The following is a 25,773-nucleotide window of genomic DNA, read 5'->3' as shown; positions in this document are numbered from 1 at the left end:
TCGAGTGAGTGGCCCTGCTCTTTGTGTATTTTACCGCATCTGGTTCTTGGTGAAAAACGTTGAAAAAAGTTTGGACACCCCTGCTCTATAGAATCCTTCTTTGTAATAGTAATTTATGCAAAGAAATTTTAACTATCAATGTGTTTAATGGTTACCTTAGTTTGTAAAATAGCCTAAGAACTGATTTCTGGTGTCTTAAAACTAAAATATAGCCCTGGATATATTTTTGTCTATATATAAAAATGGATATAAATGTGTGTCTAGGTGCATCTCTGCTTTAAGTAATTCTTTTAATGTTTTACTAAAACATTGCTTCTGAAATATAATGAGTTTTAAGTAATTTAATAACCTGAGCATGACAGATTGTGTTCAAATTAAAATCTTTGTTAATTTCTTTTTTATTTTGCTAAAAGAGAAGGCCAGCTGACATTTAGACCTCGGTGATAAAGTTATTTCAATTATTAATGTTTTCTCAATGAATACTTATTGAATATGATGTTAAATAATGTTTTGCTTAGTACTTAAGGCATTATAAAGTATTAGTTTTCTGTTGCTGCACAACACAAATTATCGGAAACAGAGGCTTCAGACAACTCCCACATATCAACTCATAGTTCTGCAGGTTCGAAGTCTGGCTAGACACAGCCAGGTTCTCCACTCGAGGTGTCATGAAGCTGAAATCTAGGTGTTGGCCAAACTGAGCTCTTGTCTGGAGGCTCTGGGAAAAATCCACTTTCAAGCTCTCAGGTTATCCTCAGAATCCAGTTCCTTGTGGCCCATATAATTGAAGTTCCCTTTTCCTTGCCTATTGCCAGTGGGGTGTTGCTTTGTGGTCCCAAAGGCTGCTTTCAGGTCCTTTCCATGCCCCCGCCTCTTCAAGCCAGCAAGGGCATGTCCAGTCTTTCTCGTGCTTTGAATCTCTGACTTTCTCTTCTGTCTCCAGCCAGAGGAAACTCTCTACTTTTAGTGATTTAATGTGATTCGCTCGAGCCCACCTGGGTAAACCCCTTTCTTAAAGTCAACTGTGCCATCACATGTAATCATGGGAGTGATATCACACTCACAGATTCCAACCACATTCAAAGGGGGAGGACATTCTACAAGGACAAAGGTCATGTGGGGTCATCTTAGAATTCTGCCCACCACAAAGTGTAAGTCACATCCTGGTTCTCCAAAGTTTAAAAATTAGTCAGGAGACAGACAAATATAAAGAGAATGTCAATTTTAAAATGAATACTATAAAAGTGCTGCAGTAGTTTGTAAAAGGGGGACATCAGTGGAATCAGTTCCTTAGAAAAGTCACTGAGGGGGCCAGCCGGTTAGCTCAGTGGTTGGAGCGCGGTGCTATTAACACCAAGGTTCCTGGTTCGATCCCCGCATGGGCCAGTGTGAGCTGCGCCCTCCACAACTAGACTGAAACAACTGCTTGACTTGGAGCTGATGGATCCTGGAAAAACACACTTAAAATAAATAAAAAATAAAAGTTAAAAAAATAAATAAATAAAAGCCACTGAGAGGTTTGGTCTTTTTGTTTTGGTTTGGTTTTTTTAATTTAGGCCCTGAGGGGTAATAAGATCAATGGCTAGCATTTATTGAGTGATAAGTGCTGTTTACATGTATTATCTCTATTTGATCTTTACAAAAATCCTACTACGATTATTCCCATTTTGCAGTCGAGCAAGCAGAAGTTTAGAGAGGAGAAAGCTGGCACGTTGCAGGCCGGGAGCAACACCAAGCCAATGGGCTCCTTGTCACTATTCAGTGTAACAAACCTTTGTTAGGTCAATACCCTGAGCCAGGCACTGTGCTAGGTGCTGTTCATGCAAAAGTAAGATCCAGTTCCTGCCTCTGGAATGTCACCAAAAGAGACAGAGTCCAGAAAACAAACCATTGCCCTGGAGTATGGAGTGCAGTAACACTATAATGGCCTGACAAAACAAGGGGTGACCTACTTCGCTTGGGGGGTCACCAGGGGCTTCTTGGAGGAGGTAACACAAGCTATAATAGAGCTGAAGAAGGGATAGTTCTCCAGGAGGATGTGGAGGGTTGGGATGGACAAGGAGGAATTCCAGATACAGGCAAAGGCAAGGAAGAATCAAACCATGCGCCCTAGTTAGGAAAATGCTCGTGTATCCTGATGCTTCTGTAGGGTGACCGGAAGAGAGAAGAGACTGCAGAAGAAGCCAGAGCATCAGTGGACTCAATGACACGACACAATAGCCAGTTTGGATTTATCCCAAAGGTAGGGAATCCAGTGAGTTGTTGTAAGCAGCAGAATAACATGGACGGACTTGTACCCAAAAAAGGTTATTTCAGCATTAATGTGGAGGGTGGATGCGTATTTTGAGAAGAGCAGGAGTAGAGCAGTTAGAAAAGTACCATCACACATCTATGAGCAATATCAAGGGCATGTGTGAGAGGCACAGCAGACAAATGTGCGGGGACCGTGGGTCTCTGAGATCCGGTAGCTGGTTAGATGGACAGCATGGACAAGAAAGCAGATATGGTCAGTCCTCGGTCTGGTTCAGCCAGTTGTTTGGATAATGGTACCATTGAGTGGCATAAGGAGGGAAAAATACATTTAGTATTGGCCAAGTTAAGGTTGAATTATCTGTATTACATGCAAGTGGAGATGTCCAAGCACGTGTCCAGATGCTGCAGTATTAGGATGGGCATATGCCCAGCGTATGAGAGCATTGTGTGGGGTGACTTCCTAAAGCAGGGGACTAGGGGCACAGGAGGAAAACCAGGATGGTCAGTGAAGAGCTCTTCCATCGAGCAATTGAAAAATGACTAGACCCAGGAGGATGGGGGTAGCTGGGGAGAAAATGGAACCCAGCTTAGGAGTGCTCCCCTGTGGTTTTACATGGTGTACTCAGCACAGTGACATCGGAACCGTGCCCAGGACGTGAGTACTGCCTACTACGAAGCCTTCCCAGAGGTCACTGTGGTCTGGAAGCTCTTCCTTCGGCTCAGGAATTGGATTGATTTGAGTTGTTGGTTATTATTGTTGGAATGGAAGTGGCTCCGTTCCTCAGCAGTGGCCTCCCCTTAACCAAGCTTACCAATACTGGTTCACACGTGAAGGGATGCAGTGATTTGCAGGGGGCCCTATAATTGGCAGCTGGCCTGGGTGACCAGGGCCTGTCCCGTGGGAAACCATCTGCCAGCAGACTGCTCTAGGACATGACCTAGAGAAGGGGAGCGCTAGGACTCCAGTGTTCACTGACTGTCACTTTCCCTCTCCTCAGACATGGAGAGACATTCTGGTGGACATCAGATGGGTGTCGTCCACTGCTTCTTGCTCCCTGGGTTTCCTTTGCCAACCTTTCTAGTCACACATTTTCTCTACACCAGCTTCGTTGTTTGCTTCTAGTTGCCAAATTGCAATCACTTTTTAATCCTTCTTCCCTGATATTGCTCCCAGGTTTTGGTTGAGTCAGAGAGGTCAGATCAGGGTAGGCTTAGATTTAAAACTTCTTGCAAATCTGTCTAAGGAGGGTGTGCCTTGTCCCGTGGATCCTAGACAGTCCCTGGGGGTGTGGCTCCATGAAGTTCGCCTTTGGGGTCAGTTAACCTGGGGCTCAGTGTAAACTGCGTTAGAGTAAGGAGAGGCCAGCGGCCAAGAGTTCAGTTAAGAAGCTGAGGCAGTGGAGTTAGGTGGACTGTGCGAGGCCAGGAGAAAAATGGTAACAGAGAGGAAAAGAAATGCCATGCTGAATGGTCGTTTCCAAGAGAGAAGCAACAGGGCCTGGTGACCGAGGGCCGACAGTGGATACAAAACGAGGAACACACTGATGTACTCAGTTTCTTCAGTTCTGTGATCGCTACGGCAGTGTTTGGGGTGTTTTCATTAACATTATGCTTTGTTTAAGGCAGGGGAGTCCAAACTGCGGCCCACGATTCGTTGTTAATTGGCCCGCAGCAAATTCCAAAAATATATTTAGTTTACTTAAATAAACCAGGTGAGGCAATACGTACTTCACCTCGAGTGAGTGGCCCGGCTGTTTGCGTATTTTATCGCATGTGGCCCTTGGGGAAAACCGCTGAAAACAGTTTGGACAGCCCTGCTGTAAGGTGTATGTTTACGAGCACTATACAACTGTAAAAGTTGATTGTTTCAGGGTGATGACTAGTCTGTCAGTCTGGTACACCCACCCTTAGTGTGTTTAATAAAATGAGCAGCTTCTTAAAAATTCCAACTTGTAGACTAATCTAGACTATGTCCTTTCTTGGATCTCGTAGGAAGAAATGTCCCTGATAGAAGCCGAATAAGGACTAGAATTCTGAGAGAAGCAGGCTCGTGGGGAGGTAGGTGTGGAGGACAGGCGTCGCAATCAGTAAGCACAGATTGAGCACTCACTATATCCCTAAGATTTGTGAGGTGCTGCGGAGGCCAGGAAAGCTGGCTACCAGCTCCTTCTCCTGAGGAGCTGGACACCCTCGCAGGAGTCAGACTGCCCTGGAAGAAACAACCAGAAGCGAGCAGCCTACAGGCTATATAATTGAGCTGCTAGGCTGGTACGTGGAGATGGGCGCTATTTACATACAAACTGAGCGATGGGCCTCTGGAAGCCACCGCAGAGAAAAACACAAGGTCAGGAGGACAGAAAAATCGTAGATTGAAAGCTATGATAGAGGCAAATAGGCAACTGGAGCCCTACATTTCGTCACAGAGCACAGAGGGATCCTTTCTGTTTTGCCCAGACGTTTATTCTTTGCAAAACACTTTTCTGTGTATTAATCTCATTTTAGTCTCGACCCAATCCAGCAAGGGAGGCAAGATGGGGATTCTAAAGGGGGAAAGGATTTGAGAGAGATTTACGATGTCAAAACAGCAGGATTGTACGACCAATTAATCTTCCGGTTGAGTGTGAAGGAAGCCCTGAGGATGGCCCTCCCACTCGCTCACTCAGGAAATCGCTCGCGTAGCAAATACTTCTTGAGGGTCTATTATGTGTTCTGGTGCCAGGGCTCCAGGTTTCTGGCGGAGGCCACCAAGTCACTCATGGTGCCGTTGCCAGGAAATGCGACAGGAAACGACGAGGAAGAACACCTGATACTGACTATCCCTTGGAGCCCCAGCGGCCTGTGGGACACCCTGGTGAAACTGACTAGTAGGTAATTTTGCAGGAAAGTTTGGCTTTTGCAGGGTGGAGGTCTGGGATATGAAATGGATCTGGAAATAATTAGCCTGTAAGTGAGAGTTAAGACTGAGAGAAGGTTAGAGGACCCGGGGAGATCTTGATTAAGACATTTAACAATCCTGAGCTCCAGTTTCTTTCTGTGGGAAATGAAGGAGATAATATCTACATCACGGGATTATCTTAGATCATATGAACGTGAACGGACCTGAAAAACATCAAAGCACTATATAAACCGAAAATACTGTTACTGGTGTTTCATCACTGTAGTAGCCACATCTTGTCTGACCGAACAGCTTAGCAAATTCCTTAAAAAAAGATCAAAATTTTGCACTAATATTTCTCCATTATCTCATTATCACCATGCCCTGCCCCCCAACCCCACCATCACCACAGGCTTAGGTCAAGAGCTAAATAGAAATAGGTCTTGATATCCGGGCTTTGCGTAGAAATGAAGAATGTTAGACTAATCCATACATGCACCTTAGATGCAAAACGCATGTCCTGGGCAGGCAGGACAGTTATGCTGTCTGTCGTGTAGCTTGACTTCTAAGAGTACAACAATGAATGATTAACAGCAAGAAACGTTTTTAGATATTCTGACCATTGAAAAGTGAGGGAAGGGGAAATTTAGAAAAATTTGAGAGAAATATTCAAGTTATGATCAGGAAACCCCCTGATTGTCAAAATGAAAGGCAGGGGGAAAGCCAGGATACCTTTAGAAAAATATTCAAAGCAAAGTCAGAGGACATCACATTTAGAGCACTGTTTTGATTGAGCACAAGGATGACATAGGTGAAAAAGAGGGTTTTTTGTTTGTTTTTGTTTTCAAAGTCTGCTTTTTTGTCATTTTCAACTTCATAAGACTGTGGTTTAAAAACAACTTTCTTAGATTAATCTTTATTTTGGGGCCTGATGTTACTATAACTAACTCCATGGATTAGAACCTCACCGGGAATAATAAAGAACATATTTATGGTCAGTTGTCAATTTTTTTATACGGTATGATATGGTACTAGTGGCTCAGAGCCCATCTAGTCAGCCCATTGCATTTTCCAGCTTTTACTAACTGATGACAGGGTGCATGGTACATCTACTCTGCAAGGAGCCACTGTGTCTCAGAAGTTAAACGGAGGAGGAAGATGGGTCACCTTGTTCTAGAAATTTGCTTACTCTATTCTCAGCAAAGCAAGGTGGGGTTGCTTCCTGAAATTTTAATTCTTGAGGCCTCAAAACTTCAAGCTGCAATGCTAGTCTTCCTCAGACCATAGACATTAGTGTGAAGAGTCTGTTTCTTTGTGTTTCTACAGTGACGTAAACTAAAGGAATCAGCTGCTTCATTCCCTCGTTCAGTCATTCATCAAACGTGTCTGGAGGCATTAATAAGTGGCAGGCATTGTGAAAGTTGCTAGGGGTACGTGGATGAAGAAAAAGTCCTTGCTCCTAGAACCTTCCAGTCTAGTGGAGAAGACAACACAGGAGCAGGGCCAGAGCATGCTTCATGCAGGTGACACTGAACCTGAGTTTTAAAGGATCAGCAGGAAGGGGCCACCTGGGTTGAGCTGAGACCCCAGGCAAGGGAGAAAATGCAGGAGAGGCCTCCTTAGTGGGTGTGGGAAAGTTCGTATTGTAGTGGGAGACCATACTCTAATCAGTGAGTGGCAGGAGGTTGGGTTGGAGAGGTACTAGGGTCACGTCTTTCTAAAGGATTTGGGCTTTGACCTTGAATGTGACGGAGTGCTCCTGAAGAAGCACTCTGATCTCCTGGCTTCTGTGTAGGCTGGGTTACTTTGAGAGCTGGGATGCTTTTGTATATCTCTTTGTCTTCATTGTTTTCCAATGAACACTTTTGAGCACTTTCTAGGGAGCACCCTAACAGGCAGGGACATGGGAGACACAAGACTCAGCCTGTGCCTTCGGACTCAGCCTCTGTCCTCACACTCAGCCTGTGCCCTCACACTCAGCCTCTGCCCTCACACTCAGTCTCTGCTCTCACACTCAGCCTCTGCCCTCACACTCAGCCTCTGCCCTCACACTCTGCCTCTGCCCTCACCTCAGCCTCTGCCCTCACACTCAGCCTGTGCCCTCACCTCAGCCTCTGCCCTCACATGAGCCTCTGCCCTCACACTCAGCCTCTGCCCTCGGACTCAGCCTCTGCCCTCACACTCAGCCTCTGCCCTCACACTCAACCTCTGCCCTCACACTCAGCCTCTGCCCTCGGACTCAGGCTCTGCCCTCACACTCAGCCTCTGCCCTCACACTCAGCCTCTGCCCTCACACTCAGCCTCTGCTCTCACACTCAGCCTCTGCCCTCACACTCTGCCTCTGCCCTCACACTCAGCCTGTGCCCTCACACTCAGCCTGTGCCCTCGGACTCTGCCTGTGGCCTCACACTCAGCCTCTGCTCTCACACTCAGCCTCTGCCCTCACACTCAGCCTCTGCCCTCACACTCAGCCTCTGCCCTCACACTCTGCCTGTGCCCTCACACTCAGCCTCTGCCCTCACACTCAGCCTCTGCCCTCACACTCAGGCTCTGCCCTCGGACTCAGCCTGTGCCCTCACACTCAGCCTCAGCCCTCACACTCAGCCTCTGCCCTCACACTCAGCCTCTGCCCTCACACTCAGCCTCTGCCCTCACACTCAGCCTCTGCCCTCACACTCAGCCTCTGCCCTCACCTCAGCCTCTGCCCTCACACTCAGCCTCTGCCCTCACACTCAGCCTCTGCTCTCACACTCAGCCTGTGCCCTCGGACTCTGCCTGTGCCCTCACACTCAGCCTCTGCTCTCACACTCAGCCTCTGCCCTCACACTCAGCCTCTGCCCTCACACTCAGCCTCTGCCCTCACACTCAGCCTGTGCCCTCACACCCAGCCTCTGCCCTCACACTCACCTCTGCCCTCACACTCAGCCTCTGCCCTCACACTCACCTCTGCCCTCACACTCAGCCTCTGTCCTCACACTCAGCCTGGGCTCTCACACTCAGTCTCTGCCCTCACTCTCAGCCTCTGCCCTCACACTCAGCCTCTGCTCTCACACTCAGCCTCTGCCCTCGGACTCAGCCTGTGCCCTCACACTCAGCCTCTGCCCTCGGACTCAGCCTGTGCCCTCACACTCAGCCTCAGCCCTCACACTCAGCCTCTGCCCTCACACTCAGGCTCTGCCTTCACACTCTGCCTGTGCCCTCACACTCAGCCTCTGCCCTCACACTCAGCCTCTGCCCTCACACTCAGCCTCTGCCCTCACACTCAGCCTGTGCCCTCACACTCAGCCTCTGCCCTCGGACTCAGCCTCTGCCCTCACACTCAGCCTCTGCCCTCACACTCAGCCTCTGCTCTCACACTCAGCCTGTGCCCTCAGACTCTGCCTGTGCCCTCACACTCAGCCTCTGCTCTCACACTCAGCCTCTGACCTCACACTCAGCCTCTGCTCTCACACTCAGCCTCTGCCCTCACACTCAGCCTCTGCTCTCACACTCAGCCTGTGCCCTCAGACTCTGCCTGTGCCCTCACACTCAGCCTCTGCTCTCACACTCAGCCTCTGACCTCACACTCAGCCTCTGCTCTCACACTCAGCCTCTGCTCTCACACTCAGCCTGTGCCCTCGGACTCTGCCTGTGCCCTCACACTCAGCCTCTGCCCTCACACTCAGCCTCTGCCCTCACACTCTGCCTGTGCCCTCACACTCTGCCTCTGCCCTCACACTCACCTCTGCCCTCACACTCAGCCTCTGCCCTCACATTCAGCCTCTGCTCTCACACTCAGCCTTTGCCCTGACCTCAGCCTCTGCCCTCACACTCAGCCTCTGCCCTCACACTCTGCCTGTGCCCTCACACTCACCTCTGCCCTCACACTCAGCCTCTGCCCTCACACTCAGCCTCTGCTCTCACACTCAGCCTGTGCCCTCGGACTCTGCCTGTGCCCTTACACTCAGCCTCTGCTCTCACACTCAGCCTCTGCCCTCACACTCAGCCTCTGCCCTCACACTCAGCCTCTGCCCTCACACCCTGCCTCTGCCCTCACACTCACCTCTGCCCTCACACTCAGCCTCTGCCCTCACACTCACCTCTGCCCTCACACTCAGCCTCTGCCCTCACACTCACCTCTGCCCTCACACTCAGCCTCTGTCCTCACACTCAGCCTGGGCTCTCACACTCAGTCTCTGCCCTCACTCTCAGCCTCTGCCCTCACACTCACCTCTGCCCTCACATTCAGCCTCTGCCCTCACCTCAGCCTCTGCCCTCAGCCCCACACACAGGGGCAGGCACTCCATGCACAGGTACTCGGGAGCTCCAGCGGGACAACAGCAAGTCGAAGGGTTCCTGAAGAAGGCCAGGCTTTGAAGAATGAGGAGTGCCGCCAGGAAGGGAAAGCTGGCGGGCGCTCGGACTGAAGATAGTGGGAGTGCAGCAGTGGCGGCCAGGAGAGGCTGGCGTGTGTATGGATTGATGGCACCCGATGCTTTGCAGAGAACATGCCCACTGATGGGCAGAATGGCCCCTGGCACAGAGCCGGAGGAAGTGGGAAGGAGAGGCGAAGGGGGACAGTAGACACGTTGGCCAGGAACAGAGGGGCACGTCCTCATGTGGGATTGGAGGAAACGAAGTAGGCGTGGATGTGACTACAGACTGGTTTCACAGGGGGTGGATGATGGAGCACGTTTCAGTGAAGCCATTAAGGTTCATGTCCATGAAATAATAGTGTGCCCTCAGCACTGCACTTGGTGGCTCTGGGAGCACGTCTTGCCTCTCTTCAGGCAGATGCCCGCTCCTCTCCTTCCAAAGCTCTCCGCGGCCGAGGAGAACGTGCCCTCAGTCCGGAAACCAGAGTGAACATCAGCGCAGGTCTGTAATGCTTCCACCCCAGAAGCCGCCCTGCCCCCTCGCTGGCCCTCCTGGGCTGGGGACCCTTTGCCATTCAAAGGCCCACGCTGCCTCTCAGGTCCCCCGTGCTCCCACCTGGGAAGGGCCTGGGGAGGGGCCAAAGCCCAGGGGTGGTGTGCTCCCCCACCTCCTTTTCTCCTGATTCAAATGGCTTTCCCTCTCTCCTTTCAGCCAGTTTGGAATCTCTGTGGAGGCTGTTTTCTTGTCTCCTCCAGTCTGTTTCCTTGTTGACCTCAGATTACTTCCCGGAGAGGATGAGACTGAGTGAAGAGAAAGGTGGGATCAAAAAGGCAGGCTTGACTATGAAATGTTGGTGCCCACTGAGGTGATTCCAGATGCAATGATGGCTTCACTCTGGTCCAGTAAGTAGGAGCGCAGGTGAGAGCAAGACAGGCCCCGTGTTGGTAACTGTGGAAGCTGGACCCTGAGTTTCATTACCCTTTTGTCTCTAACTTTTGCATGTTTCAATTTTCCATAATAAGAAGGTGAACAATTAAATAGTTGGAATTTAAAAAATACTGTGAATTTACAATAAGACTTCATTTTTGCCAGACAATATGAATAAATCCATGCTATTTACCAACAAAAAAACAGGCAGGAGCTATCTAATGAGAACGTTGCGGTTTGGACCTCTTCTGCCCTCCCACCGGCTCCAGCCGTGGACAGTGTTATCTGGTACTTTCCCTGCTTGGTTTTAATCACAATTACCCTACAGCTTCCTTCCTTCTCTCTGAGCAGGCTTGCCAGAGGGGCACCTTCCTTTCTCTGTTACTTTCCTTTCTCTCTGTTACGAGTTTGAAAGGTAACCTTTGTTGGAAGGCAGTTGTTGTTTAAACCCATCCCAAACTTGCCCTTGGCCTAAGCTCACCTTCCACCCCAGCTGTGACTGCTGTGACAGGGAACTACTAGTTGTCATACTTGTTTCTAAATTACACGCTTGGGCTTCTCCAAATCAAATAATCCTTTCCTTGTCCAGCTTTTTCACAGGTCTCTGATGTTTTACAAAGTGTCTAGAGCTTCTCTAACACTGGAAAGATGCTTAACAATATTAAGTTATACAAAAACAAAGTTCAGAGGTAAAAGATTCTTTTCAGTTGAGACCACATTGTGATAGAGAAACCTGTAGACAAGTAACTTTATGAGTCAAAAGATAAGGAACCGACTAGCAAGAGCTGCCGAGGTTTTGGGTGGAGCATGGGTCACTGGCTGGGGCAGAGTAATTCCCATTCAGCTTACTAAATGTCGCCTCCAGGCACTCCGTTCCACCTTCTTAGTAGCTGTGCACTTTCTTCAGGATAAAGCCCATGTTTCTTAAAGGACAAGTAAGACTACTGGAGAACTGACTCCACCCACCTCTCTACCTGTGTCTCAAGGTTTCCTTCCTGGAAGCCGTGCTTGATGCTTCAAAATCATACTGATCTCTCCTTTCCTTACCTTTGCACCTGTGCTTAGCACCTTGTAAGGTCCCCAAAGAAAGCCTAGTAGTATCAGTTACCCTGCAGAATGGTGGCAGCCCCAAATGAAGACAGCTAATTAAACAGACCCTTAGGCTGGCAACAGAATTGTTAGTTTTCTAATAGTAGAGGGACATTCTTCCTAAAAGATATAGGACAGCATATAAGGTAATAATGATTTGATTGATTGGTCGGTTGGTTGGTCGGTTTGTTGATTGATCACTAGGCGCCAGACACTATGCTCAACTCTTCACCTGTGTTACCTCCTTTACTCTTATCCTAAATCAGTCCCTCTGCTTCACCCTGCCCCATGCCACCCACATCCCATCAAGTCAGTTAAGAGTGTGGACTCGGAAGCGGGTCTGCCTGGATGTCAAGCCCAACTCTCTCTTTTTAACTCATTACCATGCCTCTTGTGCCTTAGTCCCCACGTCTGTAAAATGGACATGATAACTGTAACTTCTTTATGAAACTGTTGTGAGGACTCTGTGTTAAGCTTTGAGAACAGTAAAGGTTAAATAACTGTTAGCAATGAATGTTATTATTTCAAGATACTCAAATGTGGTAGTTTTGTGTGTGTGTGTTTTAAAATATTTTCTATACTTTTTTTTCTGGTTCATTTTTGGACTCTTAAGACTTCCTGTAAATCAACTAACTTTTTTTGTCTGTCGAAATCACAGGGTTACCGTAATCAATCCTATCTAATTTCTGGCTTCTAGCATCTTTTTTCTAAGGAATGTGAAAAGGAAGATGGAGCTATGACGCATTCCTGTCTCTGTAGAAAGTAATCAAAGATCTATCTACGCTGACCTTAAGAGAACATCTGCAAGGTTTTGTACTAACTGAAAAATGAAAGTTTTATATATAATATGTAATATATTATATATATATATATATGTATATGTCTATCCATACTATAGATAAGTGAATTTTAAAATAAATTATGTAATATTTTATATCATTTTATATAATTTAAAAATCCACTTACCTGGAGTATGATGATGGTTGAACAAACTTGCAAATACACAAAAATCATTGAAAGCTACAACCTTTACACAAGTGAATTTTATAACGCACACACAGACACACAATATGTACATTATGTCTTAATAAAACTGTTTTCAAAATCCTATATTATAAGGTATTGTATGTAAACAGAAAAAGTCTGGAAGAAAATACTCTAAACTGTTAACAGTAATTATAACAAGGAGAGAAACTGGGATGTGGCAGGTCTTCGTGAGGACAGCTTTGGTTTTTTATTCTATTCGCTTCTGTATCAGAATGCTTTACTATGAGCACAGATTTATGTTTTATTACATATTATTGGTCTTTTTTGTTCATTGCTGTAACTCTAGCAGCCAGATCAGTGCTCACATATAGCAGAGGTTTAATAGATATTTGTCAAATGAGTGGTTAAATAAATACATTCCATTTTAAATGTAAAAAAACAAATAGTGGGCACAATAACTTGATAGGTTTTGTATGGTGCTTTCAAACTTGCTAATTTTTAAAATCCATTTCCAAGATAGATTTATGGAAGTGACGCTTTTCAGCAATTTGAGAACTATTCTTGGAACACTCTGAATGGGTCCTGGCTTAAAAAATTCAAGCTCTGAAGTTGATTTTTGGCAGCTAAATTTGGCCATGAAAGGAGTTTCCACAGTATACCTTTTATTCAATCTGTCATAAAGCATGTACAATGCTTTATTTTTTAAAATCTAATATAAGACAATGAGATGCTGTAACAGCAACTGTGGTAAATTGTAGTTTCATGTATACTTGGTATTGCCTTTAAATTATCTTATTGAAGTTTTTCTTAAAAAGTAGCAGACGTAAGTCTGTTGGTAATTTCCAATCTACATTAAAATCTGTCTGAACGTCCCCTCCCTAATAAGTGTGGTTTCTGCATGTTAATGTAAACACTTGTTGATAGGTACCTAAAATGCTGGAGTAGTATTGGCTATGTGTTTAAACATGGTTATGACTCAGCTAATGATTATTTATGATATTGGACATATTTTTATTTTACTGTTTGCTGAAATGGAAGTTACTTGCTATTTTTGTTTAGTGCATTTATGAATATATAAAATAATAAGATCTTGATTTTAATCTCACCTTTCCTCTAAAACAGTGGTTCTTAAATGTTTTGGCCATAAACCCCTTGAGGATCTCATGAGAGTGATGAACCTTTGCCCTAGAAAAATGTACACATTTGAAGATGGTCCCAAACCTCATTTAATAACTCTTGTTCTAAATCGTTAAAACCCTTGAAGATATCTGTAGATATGTTCACATCCATAGTTTACATGCATATTTAACTTAAAAACATGTTATTCGACCAAGGCTTCTAGCTTTTGTCTTATGGCAGCTTTCACTTTTAACCTTCAAGCTATCAAAATGGCTCTTCAAGCTATCAAAATCCTTTACAAGAATATCATACTCACTGCTCAGGTAAGAGGTACTCAGGTGACTCTAGAATGATTGGCAGATGGACTTCAGATTCATATTAAGCAAACCCCAGGGGCTTGGGGCAGAGTTTAATTCTGTTTAAGTGAATTCAGCAGCTTTCTGAATTCTTCCAATAAAGTAGTCATTACATAACTATTTAAAGGTGATGTAATGAAAGGATCGATTTCTCAAGATTCTTTTTTGGTCTTGAGATTCTAAGAAGTTCAAGACCAGCAACTATGGTTTTTAAGAGGGAGTCTACAATTAATAAAGAGTTATTTCTTATACTTTATGCTTCTTCTATGAGAACAAGTTAAGGGAATTGTGGTTTTAAAGTGTGGTTTGGAGAATGTGTTGGGACAGACCACGAGCTGCTTGAAAGACAGCAACACAGAAAGAAACTCAGTTTGAAACAAGAAAAAAAGAGAAACGGAAAAGCACTGAATTAAGGATTAAGGACGGGTGAGACTTGCAGTTCCTGAAAACTGAAGGTTGACTTGTTGATGAGCCACCCAATCTGGAGTCACAGTCACCGGGCCCATTTCAGACGTAAACACACCTATCATTCATTTATAATTAATGGGAAAAGAGAAGGGGTCGGCGTGACTTCTGGCCCCATTTTCAGGGCAAAGAATTTGCTGATTTCCTACACTAAGAAACTTTTCTAGATTTGTGATTTTGGGGGCAAGAATTATTGGAAGTGTATCCTGCTCCATAACTAGACTCTGGGGAGAAAAACCCTGAGGGGACAGAGTTAATGATGATAATCTTGCAGAGGAAACCAAACCCAACAGTCTTCTCTGCTGCCCCCAGCAGCTATGACACCTCTCCAGCTCTCCCACTCCCAGTGGACCCCAATGGGATAAGGAAAAGTATATGAGAAGATAAACTCCAAAAGGTCATTGAATTTGTCCGACTAAAAATCCTTGGAGGTTATATTTTTGTAGGTTAAGGAAAATGGAGTAAGTAGTGGATTCAAAGATGGAATAAATGAATCAATGTTGACTAATCATTTGAGGTGTGCAGCTGTGAGTGAAGAGAGAGAGAGAGATGGGTGGGTGCAGTGGTATCGAACAAATATGTCTTCACATTGGAGGGTCCTGGTTATATTTAAAGGAGAAGTGAGAGGAAAGAGCCGATGGAAAGAGCTAGGGGATAATTTTGGGAAGAGAAGAGATGACTGCGGACCTTAAGGTCTCCATCTAGGATTGAAGGGAGAGGAGGCCGACTGCCAGGGAGGGGATGGTTTTCCTGTGTACGAGGGTAAGAATGAGAAGAGTAGAAGAGACGCTCCATGAGGCTCTGGGAATACCGAGAATATTGGTGGTGCGTGCGTTAGGAGGGTGGGGTCATCGATCTGATGGAAGGTGGGTCTATGTGGAGGAATAAATGACCATCAGCCTGAAGTTCACCATAAAGGAAAAATGTACCAAAACTTGGTCAATCGTCTTTTCTCTTAAATGACTCAAAGTTTCCAGGAAATTGCCTAGGAAATCAAACCGTTCAATTCACCTATTGACTATATTATACTTTACTTTTGAAAACCTCACAGCGAAGATACCATGTCTAAGAGATCAAGAATCTTCTTCCCTGATAGCTGAGCTTTTTAGCTATTATACTGAGACAAAGGCAAGCTAAGGGACTGGTTTCTTGGTCCATCACCCTGCACATTTTTTGGTAAGATTTTCATTCGATGCTCAGTCTGAACTGCCAGCTACTTTTACATAAGTGCTTTTCCTGGCTATGTGTGTTTTATGGCAATCGCCAGTATTTCCTACTTGCCACCAGTGCTCAGTAGCTATCAGGGATCGAACTGGTGGTACGAGGAGGAGGCCTGCACGTCAGATTGTGGATCGAGGCAGATTGTTGAAAAGGCAATTACTTATTAGGGACTGGTGTTTGGTAAGCAACTGATAGGAGGCCTGACAGGAGAAGTGGGCATGGAAATGACCTGCATGTATCATCAGGAGCTGTAAACATTTAATGAATACGTAGAATTGCTACGGGAAAAATTCTCTCCTATCTTCTACTCTGACCCTCTTCCTACCTTTGGCCACCCCTTCTTCAAGTGCCCAATGGTGTCATAAAAATGTATTTGAAAATAAAAAACTAAAAACGTAAATTTTTTTATTTACTGCAAGTTCATATCCACCAGCTTTGGAGTTAAAAATTTCAATGGCACATGAGGCTGCATCACAGTAGCAAAGCAGCAGAAGAAAAGAAATGGTAGAATCTTAAAAACTTATCCACTTAAATGATAGTGAGTTGATAACCTATTTGTCTTGATCATCTGAAGTAACACACGGGATATCTTCCCTGGGTTGCTTTGAGTGCTACCTATTGCTTTTTCATTGTATTATATTTTAATGTTGCTATAAAAATCTCAAAATATGATTTGAAACCTAGTATGGCCAAAAAAAAAAAAAAAAAAGAAAAGAAAAGAAAGAAAGGAGATGGTAATCCGACCTTCCTTCTAGAGGACTGGGTTCTGTCCTACGCCTGTTTTGAGAGAAACACTGACGGACTTACATTTCGATCACAGAGTAGGTAGGGCCATCAGGTTATCTGAGGAATAACTAAAGTCCTGGAAAAAGAATACCTGGAGACTGTCTTCAGATTTGAAGGGTTGTCTGCCACGTGGAAGAGACAATTAGTATTATTCAATGTTGTTGTAAAGGGCAGAGCAATTCAGGAAGTGAAAAGGAGATACATATTGGATTAAAAACAAAAAGCAATTTCTACTAATCAGAGTTGTTCAAAAGTGGAATGGGAAGAAAATAAACTGCAGAACAGCATTAGATATATGATCCCATTTTAGTTTGAAATTATACACAAAGGTCTTTGAGCAGTGAAGGGACAGGATTGCTGGTTTAGAAAAATGATGCTGACAGCAGGTTAGAAGATACGTGAGAGAAGTAGTCAAGGACAGCCAGTTAAAAGACCATTGACTAAACCAGACAAGAAATGGTGAGACCTTCCCAAGCTGGGGCAGTAGCAGTGGGCATTCAAATTTAGAGATGACCCAACTGTCGACTTTTTAAATAACAACTTTTTTGAGTTATGTGCAATAAATTGCACCTATTAAAAACATACAATTCAAAGAGTTTTGATAGATGCATGTACCCACGAACCCATCACAACCAAGATACTAAATATTTCCATCATCCAAAAATTTTCTCATTCCCTTTACCCTCTTCCATTCCTGCCCCAGACAACAACTGATCTGTTGTCTGCCACTTATAGATTAGACCGCCTTTTCTAGAGTTTTATATCAGTGGGATTCTATAATATGCATTTTTGTATGTCTGACATATCATTTAGCATAACGATTTTGAGAACCATCCATGTTGTATGTATTTTTAGTTTATTCCCTTTTATTACTAACTGATATTCCACTGCATGGCTATACTACAACCATAAAGTTCATTTTTTTCTTGGCACTTGGTTTATTTCTAGTTTTCCACTGTTAGAAATAAAGCTACTATGAACATTCTAGTGAAGTCTTTGTGTGGACATCTATTTTTATTTTTCTTGGGTAAATACCCAGGAGTAAAGTGACTAGGTTCAATTGTAGGTAGGTGTGTGTTTAACTCTTAAGAAACTCTTAGTTTTCCAAAGTGGTTGTACTGTTTTTCATTTTCACCAGCAGTTGCCACACACCTTTGGCAACACTTGGCGTTGTCAACTTTTAAACTTTAGCCATTCTAATTGGTGTGTAGTGGTATCTTGTGGTTTCAATTTATATTTTCCTGATGACTAATTATGTTGGACATCTTTTCATGTGTGTATCAGCCACTCATGTAACTTCTTTCATAAAGTGTCTGTTCAAATCTTTGCCCATTAAAAAAATTGCATATGTTATCTTCTTACTGAGCTGTAATAGTTCTTCATATATGCTGGATATCAGTCTTTATCAGATTTATGTATTGCAAATATTTTCCCATTCTATGCCTTATCTTTTCATTTTCTCAATAGTATCTAAGAGCAAATTTTAAAATTTTGATAAAGTTCAGTTTATCAGTTTCCTCTTTTATGAAAGTTTGTTTTTATGTCCTGTTTAAGATGTTTAGGCCTCCTTCAATACTGAATAGATCTTCTCCCCTGTTTAGGGGTGTTCCAGTTTTAGGTTTCGCATGTAGGTCTATCATGCATTTTTACTTAATTTTTGTAGATAGTGTGAAGTAAAGGTCAATGTTCAATTTTTCCCCCATATGGTGATGTAATTATTCCAGCAGAATTTGTTGAAAAGATTTTCCTTTCCTCCGTTGAATTGTCTTACCACCCTTGTTGAAAATCAGTTGACCATGTATAAGTGGGTCTATTTTTGGTGTCTCTATTCTGTTCCAGATGGAGGTATCTAATGAGATATTTGATATAAGAAATTAGAGCTACTTTTTTGCTCAATATTGGTAATGTATCTTTTGCTCAGCCAATGGAGAAAAGCATCTCTCTTCACGAAGGCCTACCTCCTACCATCAAGCTTGCTTGTCAATTCTTAAATTCTTGATTCAAATACATATTTCTTATAGGCAAGAATTACAGCCAAGACCTATGATTATAATGGAATGGGAAATAGGAAAACTTGGGTTTAGACTTGGTCAAATGCACAATGGCGCAAAGTATTTGGGGGACCTAATTGTTTGCAACACAAAACTTATTCATGTATTATTTCTGTGGAATAATTTACAGGGTAAAGAAATGAAAGTGCCTGGAAGACAGTCGAGGATCCAAAAACTTCTCTGCAAAGACAATCAGTAATCTGGACGTCAGCAAACTACCCAGCTCTTTCTTATTTCTATTCATGCCACATAAAGTCATCTTGCAAGGCACCAGGGTCACTGGCTGGGTTCCCCTGATGTTCGCGTAGATGTGGGAGCCTTTCTTTCTAGAGCCTAAGAAAAGCAAATGCTTTACAGAAAATGGATTCAACCGTCATCTGAGAAGAATGCTCATCCCATGTCACAGAGGTTCCGTAAAGGTTCTCTCTCTTAGTTTCCTTTATCTAGGGATAATGACCTGAGGAAAGAAGGAAACCAGTCCAAAAGATTGTTATAAATAAGAATTTTACATAAATATGAATGCACTTCTGAAGAGATACTAGTAGAAGAGACTAAATATGAAATTCAATTTTAGTGGATCATTTAAAAGGATAGCAAAATATATTGAAGGACATGTATGCTAAAGTGTGTGACCTAATGGCCACGGAATAGAAGTTTATATTCTGATTTCAGCACACATCTTAAAACTATACTTAGAAATATGGTATACGTATTTCTAAGGAGAAATACATAATGACAGCTTAACTGTGCTTATTTAATAACAAGTAAATTAAAAAATATTTGCTAGACAAATCCTTTCCCACTTACATATGCAGTATTTTTTGCTTTTACAACTTTAAATTTTGACCCTTTTCCCACGGGTACAAACTGCATCTTCTTGAAAAATCAAGTCAGTCAACTCAGGAATTAATTTTATGTCCTTCAACAAGAGTTTTTGGAAGTGCCTGGAAATTAAAGCTATAGGGTTTTAAAGTGTTGAGTTAATGACCTTTCTGAAAGAAGAGTGTCAAACCCACCAGTCGCTAAGCCCGCTCCCTAAAGTCACTCAAAAATGTATTTAGACTCCACAGCTGCAAACAAAAAGGAGAAACAAATTTTTTCCCCAACATTGTGTTTTTGAATGCTTGCTGTCTTCTCCCTGCCACCGTAGCTGGTGTTTTCCCATTCTTAAGGGTTCATACACCTTATTTTCTAAGCAAGATGTACTGTTTTCCTTCACTTTTTAATATTATTTGCACTGAGTGTTGATGTTTACCTTTTCGAATTCAGGTCCTCTTCTTGGGCTATTATTTGTATATCTATACCCGTGTGTGTGTGTGTGTGTGTGTGTGTGTGTGTGTGTGTGTGTTACGTATGTAGATATAGGGTATCTTGAAGTTTTCTGTAACTGTGGAAGTTGTTAGATGCCTAGAATCAATTTAAGCTCCTGGATGCATTTTGAAAACCGTCCATTCACTGCTATTTCTTGATTGACTATTTTGGATCTCTTGGGTCTGAAACTTTTTACAGTTATCTCCAGAGTAGCAATTCTGATCCATTTCTTAATGATTTTGCAATAACTATCTCAGCATCTAAATTAGAAAACAAAAATAATACTGGTAAGTGTTTTTTGTTTTGTTTTCTTTAGAGTGATGGTTTCCAAACTTACTGTATTTTTATTATTTAAAGTTTACCTGTAATAGGATATCTTTCTATTTTGGACACCATTTAGTATGTAAACATAAAGTTTGTATGACAACCTGGTATATTTGGTCGAGTTCAAAGGTTACACAACTCTGTAACTCTCTAAAGACTTTGGCAAAATGTTTTCCCCCTCAATTTTAAATCATTATTTTGTCAGAAAAATTTAATTAGAAAAAAATGTTCCTTTTCTAACTGCAGGCCCGTCCATCCATTGAGCCAATAAAGAATTTGTCTGTAAACAATTTCCAGCTTCTAGAACTACTAAGAGAACCATTTTTTTTCTGTAATTAGTATCTTAGAATTTTTTTAACCAGTGCCAAATGCAATGTGAGCTCAAGTTTTTTAGTTCAGTTCTAAAGTTAGAACCCGTGATTTTCAAGTGGGTTCTAAATTTGGCAACGATGTCCTCCCTGCCTAGTAGCTGGTCTTTTCCGATTCTTAAGGGTCCATACATCTTATTTTCTAAGCAAGAAGTACTGTTTTTCTTCACCTTTTAATAATTTTTTCCATTTCCCCTTTGTAAAATACCAAATGTGGTGCAACCTTTTTTTAGATCATAAAATAAAATCAATATGGCAGCTTTTTGAGAGAAGAAGGGGAAGAATAGTAAGGGCGTGGGGAGTCATTTAGCTTCTTTCTTACAATGAAAAGATAAGTACCGTGTGTCTTAGATACCGAGTTACATAAACTTTATATAAAGGTTGGTAGAAATCACCAAGTCAGTATTCAATTCAGGTGCTTATTGTTTCTGCGAATTTCTGCACAAATACACCTGAGTCCTGGCCCCTTCCTGAGGAAAATGGAGGACAGTGTCTCATTCCATCACCACCTGAAGAAATGTGTCCCACAGAGCCATCCCCTGCGGTCTGCTCTTTGCTAAACATTTCATTCCCTTTCTTTGTGAATGAAGACCCAAGACAGTGCTGAGTGCAGTCCTGGGTGGGTGTGGGCCTTGGGCCCAGCCAGCGAAGGGCGCTGGCCTCTGCAGAGGCCAGGGTCTCGGTGCACAGAGGTTGTGGGTGGCTGCAAGCAGCCACTTCCTCATTCTGCAGGGTGTTGGAGGGAAGGACACCAAGATCTCTCCCAGCAACAGGCGCCCACGTGCCTCTCACTCACCTGCATTTATCTGGGCCCGACAGCTGCAGCCTCTGGTCTCCCACTGTCACAGTCACTGTGTCCTTTTTCCTCCCATTAGAACCACCAGGTCATTAAAATGGCCCAAGCAGGAAGGAAAAGGTGGCATGGGGCTCTTGTTCCATCCTGGGGCCACGCTTTGGAATCTGATCCTTCAGCTGCACACCTCTGCAGCAGAACGTATCTGTCGGAACAGCTTCCTCTTCCCACGATTATGTTGTTCAGGCATTCATAGACGTCAGCCCGTCCCCCGCCCAGGACGCCAAGTGCAAGACTGCTCTCTCTCACAGCGTTTCCCAGCACTTCCCTAGAGATCTTGGCAAGTAGACATCCTGTTTGCTCAGGTCTCTGGTCCTCACCCTCCCCTGCTAGGAAGGAAGAGCGAGCTATCAGACCTCTTGGGGGGTGGGGGTGGGGTGGGAGGAGGCCTCCAAGAACAAGAGAGAGGCCTCCACCGTCTTGTCCAACAGGTTCCCCTGCTTTACTTTCTCTTGCTTCTGCAGTGCCAAGAGGAGAGGACTAGAATACTTAAGATATTTCCCAGTCCCAGTCTTCCTAGGTACTAAGCATTCCGACACCCAGACTCCCAGCAAAGGCAGCAGCAGAATTTTCTGGGATGCACGGCGCTCCCGTCCTCCACACCACTCCATTGGCAGCTGTCTCCCCTCCCCACCCTGCAAGTGTTGGAGAATTCCATTGACCTCAGCATGCTGTGGGTGGCTGCCACAGGCTTGGACATCCAACCTTGAAGGGAATGCGGCGAAGTAAACCAGCCTGTATGCCGCCCTGTAGACGGTATGGACCGTTCGAATCCAGGCGATAGCTGCTCTGAGTGGGAAGCTCAAACCGGTTTAGACCAGCAGATCATCCAGGCCAGTCTCCTGCCTCCGATAGTGGGAATAAGGGCAAAGTTGTGAGACCACATTGTTGCTCTTTACCATGCTGGCCTCAAGCTTTTAGGGCTACTCCACATAACATTCCCGCTTTCCTGAGCAACACACTGTTTATCTGGCCTTGTTTCCAGGTTCTCGATTTTGGGCCTCCATCATCTGTCGCAGCGTTTTTATACTAAATAATCTAAAGGAAAGAGCATTAGGCTAGGAGTCAGGACTCCTGGGCCACAGGAAGTGTATGACCCTGGGCAAGGCACTTATGGGCCTAGTTCCTCCACCTAAAACATTGCGGGGTCAGGGGAATGGATTTGTTTATAACTGTTCTAAGATCCCATGAAGCATCTTTAGACTACTCCTTAATAGTGTAGTAACCAGAAAATAGTAATTAAAATGCTATTGTAAGGTAGTCTTTTCCTCACAACTGTCCCTAAATTACTTTGGTCACACTTTAAAGAATGCTGCTATGTCTAGTCTTGTAGGGTTCATCCTCTCCGTGCTTTACGTGACTGAGTTAACTTTGTCACATCCCCCTTTTTCTTCAGCTTTACTGCTTGCAGATCTCCTGTCTTCTTTTCTCTTTATAAATCTACTTTTATTTAGGAAGTTTCAAAGTGCTCTTAATTACGTTTATTACGATCTCCACATGGAGCCCAGCTCTGAACAAAGTAGTCTGTACCCAGTGCGGGACTGTGGTATTCCCTGCTGGCTTCCTCACAACGTCCCACGGTGTGGTGGCTTTGTACCGGCTCAGTACACGGAGTCGGTGCCTTTGGCGGGCTGCCCACGTGTCTCCCAAGATGCCTGCCTGTGTTACAAACAGGAGTTCCAAGTCCATCATCTTCCAAGTACATCTGATGTCTTTTCTCCCCAGTCCTTTTATCTTGGCCACGTGAATACCAGTCTCCCACTTTTGGCACATTCACAGAACTTGGAGAGCTCTTTTGGCTCTCCCTCACCTGGAAGGAGAGTCATCTAGGAGAACTGAAGATGACACTGTTATTTCCACTTCCATGTCATTGTTTTAATGCTGAAAACAAAACGAAACAATAATCTCTCCTGCTCACCCTGACCCCTGGGAGAGAGTGCCAGTTGGTTGGGGGTGGAGAGTGAAGGATAAGGTGAGGCTCCTAAGTGAAGGATGGGAAAACAGCGTTTTGTTTTCCCGTGACTTTTAGTAGCAGGTTATATAGTAGTCGGTGGCAAAGCCATGATTAGACTCACGTCTCTTCATTACTTTCTACACTTTATCATTTTCAAGCATTTGCTCATGAACTGAGTGGCTCCTATAGGCTAGGCAGGAAGTCACATACTGAGGAAAATGGTGACTAAAGCACGTCCTGCCCTTGAGGCTAGAAGGCTACAGACATGCGGGTAGTTGCCGGCCTGGGTGAGAGGAGCGGCCCAGGATGCTGCGGAGTACGGAGCTCCCCCCGCCAGGGTTGGCTCCGAGTGCGGTGGTCAGCAGAGACTTCTCGGAGCGGTTATGTCCAAACTGAAAGGCAAGCAGCAGTTGGACAGGTGGAGCATTATCCCGACTGAGGGAATGGCAGGCACCTGAGGAAACACATTTCAGGACCTCCCGGTGGTTGAAGATGGTGAGAGCTGGGAGCATGGGGCTGCAGAGAGAAGCAAACACTGACCGTGAATGGCCTGGGCTGCTCTGCTGAGGAGTTTGAACATTCTCGTGAAGGCAGTGGGAAGTCAGACGGCAATTTTTACAGTAGGAGATATCATGATCATAGTGTCATATTTACTTGAGAAAAACCACCTGGTGTTTTCTAAGGCTAAGGCCTGGGGACATTAGGTAGTTAGACACTGTCAGAGTAGATCAATCAGGAAGCAGTGGCTTCAACTAAGACGGTGGCCTTTGAAATGGAGAGAAGTGAGTAGATCAGAAACATAAAGAGGGAGAGTCCACAGGACTTAATGATTTGTTGATGGTAGGCAGTCAGGGAAAGGGAGGACTCTCAGGTTTCCGGGAGCAGCCAGCTCAGGAGAAGGCCAAGAAGGCTTCAACGATGAGTGAGTGCAAAGGTGAATGAAGTCCTGAGTGTCACGGCCACCATAAAGCAGTGCCAAGCGTCCCAGTCCTGCCGGGCCCAGGATGCTGAGGGACTGTTCTAAGAATGAAGTGGGTTTTCCGTGCCTATTCGGCCCACTTACCTGTGGGTAAAGAGTGCTGGGACGCTGCCCCTTGGCTGGGTTCCCTGACCTGTCATTGGTTCCATTCATCCGTTCCGTTGGGACTTCACCTCAATACTTGGTAAAGAACGTCAGTTTTGTCACTCCCCATATGGACCCTAGAAGGTGGCAGTGCTGCACCATTTTTGCTACAGCTGTCACTTTGCTCCCTGTGGAACGCATGTTTTTGTAATTGTCGGGTTGTAGTGCCAAAGCCGAGACTATAAGGAGACATCCATGCAGGGTGTCACGCAAGGGCACTGGGGCCAGAGACTAACTGCATAAACCTAGGCGACCTTAATTTCCTCTTCTGTAAAATAGGAAAGTAGCACCCACTCCAAGGGCTTGTCTTGAGGCCTGTTTGAGGTGAAGCATTTACGAAGCCTAGCAGGTGGTAAATGCCCAATAAATGGTAGCTTCTGCTCGCCCGCCCACCCTCCTTCCGCGGACAGCGCTGCCTTCTCACTCTGGTGAAGGAAGCTCCGTGCTGCCCTTCCCTTTATTATCGTGCTGGTAACTGGGGTTTGTTTTTAATTCCTTAGACAATGAAGAGAAATAAAGAGAAGAGAGGAAGGGACAGAAGAGAGGAAGGGAGAGAAGGGAGGAAGTGGAAGGATCCGAATTAAATTTAGGACTTTTCTAAGTAAGTGAAAGTTTTGCTTGAAAGAGCTCCTCCAAGTGTCCCACATCAGTTCTTTCTCACCCACAAGTGAAATGTTAACCTGTCGCTGGTGACAGTATTGTATGTCTACGGTAGCGCATTGCAGACCCAGAATACTTGAACTGAACTGGAATACCGATCTAAGGAGGAAGACAGAAGCCCCCCTGCCGTCACAGACTGACTCTGCCCCACCAGTCTGTCCTTGAATCTTGTAGTTCTAAGCTTTGGTGTGATTGGCATCTCTCTTTGGAAAATGCAGGTTTTCTGTCTTGAGTCTTCTCCAAATCTCACAGCTTTGAGAGATAAGCATTTCAATTCTTTCTTGTAAGTCTTTCTGGATGTAGATAACATCTAACCCTCTGTTTGAGGCCCGCAAACTCCCTCAGGCACCTTTCTCAGATGTTGGACAAACTCAGGGAACATTTTTGAGTGTAACACCCTTTGGCCCTGGCTTCTAGTTCTTCAGCCTTCCCTCTTCTTCTTGGCATTCTTTCCTTCCTTCCGTTGTTGCTCTAGCATTTCCTCTTCTAATCTCATTTATATTATTTTGCTCCATCAAAAACTCCCATTGAAAAAGATACAAAGTTCAGTTTTAGCCACTGAAGAATTTACAGCCACGTAAGAATGTTCTTTGCCATTCATAAACACATGGCTTTGGAAGACAACTCGCCACCTTATAATACTTAGGTCAGGATATAGTTTCTAGCTGCAAAAAGTTTTCATTTCTTTAGGTAAG

General features: G+C 44.5%; 1 long non-coding RNA gene across 1 annotated transcript in view; it reads left to right on the top strand.

The window, feature by feature from the left end:
- Window positions 1-19,280, top strand: part of LOC117021702 (uncharacterized) — a 97,040-nt gene extending 77,760 nt beyond the window's left edge. Inside the window, exon 3 of the long non-coding RNA XR_004422901.1 lies at window positions 18,616-19,280. This is a non-coding gene — a long non-coding RNA (uncharacterized LOC117021702). The remainder of the gene's footprint in view (window positions 1-18,615) is intronic.
- The last annotated feature ends 6,493 nt before the right edge of the window (window positions 19,281-25,773 follow it).

Source organism: Rhinolophus ferrumequinum, chromosome 4 (assembly GCF_004115265.2).
Source record: "Rhinolophus ferrumequinum isolate MPI-CBG mRhiFer1 chromosome 4, mRhiFer1_v1.p, whole genome shotgun sequence".
In the NCBI taxonomy this organism is placed as follows: domain Eukaryota; kingdom Metazoa; phylum Chordata; class Mammalia; order Chiroptera; family Rhinolophidae; genus Rhinolophus; species Rhinolophus ferrumequinum.
The sequence above is the reverse complement of the archived record's forward strand: the minus strand, read 5'-3'. Positions and strand labels throughout refer to the sequence as shown.